Raw genomic sequence first — 2,022 nt, 5'->3', positions numbered from 1 at the left:
TCTGGGAATTGATTGAGAGGCCGTGACTCTATTCTGGCAATTCAATCTAGGTTGCTGTTCACATGACCTAGAATTCTTCTGTTTATACAGGTCAAGTAAATATTTAGTAGGTTTGCCATGTATTTCACTACTAGGAACACCATGTGCAAGTAGCCAATGCCATAATTCCACACAAGTCAGACTATTCTGATTACTATTCTGACTCTGCTATCCATTATGGTAACCATGCCCACCTTGCCTTTGTCAATTAACTGCTGCCACTTGGCCCCAACTACCACAGGGTCCAATCAGCCCATAGTAGTTAAGTGTCTTAGGTCAATCAGGGCAGCTCCCACTGTCAAATCAGGTTTACATAAAATAGCAATCACAGCAGTCTTCAGGGATGGTGGAGCTCCCTTCACAAATTTATTCCTCATGGTACTGGTGAAAGGCGTGTCTTCTGGACTCTCCATTTCTGGCTCTAGGGGTCTAATCTGAAAAATCCATTCTAACAGACCAATTTCCTTAAGCGTGTGGATACCTTCTTCTACATTATACCAAGGCAGGTCTGGTACTTCAACTTGACTTAAGGTAGGACTCCACATAATCCATGCTTCAGTAAGCCAATCGAATAAACTATTAGATCCTTTCCTAACCCCTCCAGCTGAAACATTGAATGAAGAATCCGTATTTAGTGGGCCTTAATCAATAAACTCAGACTGATCCAATGTTACATTACTTGCACCATTATCCCACACCCTCAGTAGCCATTCCCATACATATTCTCCAGGTTTCTGTCTGTGCATGTTAGCAAAATCAAGTAGGTCTTCTCAGGTGTAGCGTACCACCTCCTTAGTCATAATTTCTATTTCACCTTTTGGGGCTCACTTAGACTTAACTTTAGTTATAGGTCTAGCAGCAACAATGGGTGGTTGGGGCAGTTCCTGAGAACATTCAGGAATGTCTTCCATGGCCTCTGCCTCAGGCAATGACCCAGCAGGAACAGTCGGGCTAATCCCATCAAACTGAGGTGGGGAGGTAATGGTTTTACAGTAATCCCTTCAGATGAGAGGGATTCAACAGAATTTACAGGTTCCATATCCTGATCTTCCTGACTATCTGTCCCTATGTCCCCATTCCAGGTTTCAGAGTTCCATTTTTTCCCAATCAATGCCCTCACTTTAACTTGAGACACCAAAATGGGTTTGCAATTTAATTGGCATTGTAATTCAGCCACGCTTACAATAAGACTCTGGGTTTGGTTTTCAGCAATATCAGCACTGTTACTAGAGAAATAAGGCTTTCTTTCAGAGCACAACTGGAAACATTGAAGTCTTTTATGCGGAGCTTAAACCAATACTCAGCATCCCTGAGTTCACCCCACTCTTTCACCACTTTGTCTAGTATAAGTAAGACCAACCAACCAGCTTCCTTATACTCCTTATGCTGACAAATTTGCAGAAAAGTATCAAATATGTGATCACCCAGAACCTCACTTCTCACAAGTACTTAATTTATTGGTGGTGTTATTTTGCATATTAATGTTGCCACCTCATGCCTTGGATTAGCAAGGCCCTCTTTACTAACAGAGGCAGGGTCACTAGTGTCTTTAAAATTAATCAAATTGGAGAACCAATTTACAAAGTCTATTCTTATGATTTTGTCTCTCTAGAACCACTCTGGTACCAAATGTGTTAGACTGGATTCTCTAGAGAAACAAAATCAGTAAGCTTATAGAGAGAGAGAAAGGGAAATTTATCTTAGGAAAATGGCTCACACACTTATAGAAGCTGGCAAGTCCAGACATCTTGGATCAAATGTCAAGCTGGAGGATTTCCCCAACTCTTACAGCTGCAGGGACTGAGGAGCTTAAGGTTGGCAGGCTGTATAATGGCTGTTAACTCCAACAAATGATGAATCCAAGATCTCCAGGCCGAATGGTGGATTGTTCACTCATGGACGGTTGTAGGCAGCACAACAGAATCCCAATCCACAGAAGTGTCTCTTTTCCCAGGATGTCCATAAATATACTGGAAGCAGGCC

The sequence above is a fragment of the Orycteropus afer genome, unplaced genomic scaffold (assembly GCF_000298275.1).
Source record: "Orycteropus afer afer isolate SDZICR_OR568_19922 unplaced genomic scaffold, OryAfe1.0 scaffold00007, whole genome shotgun sequence".
NCBI classification, from domain to species: Eukaryota; Metazoa; Chordata; class Mammalia; order Tubulidentata; family Orycteropodidae; genus Orycteropus; species Orycteropus afer.
This window is presented reverse-complemented; position numbering follows the sequence as displayed.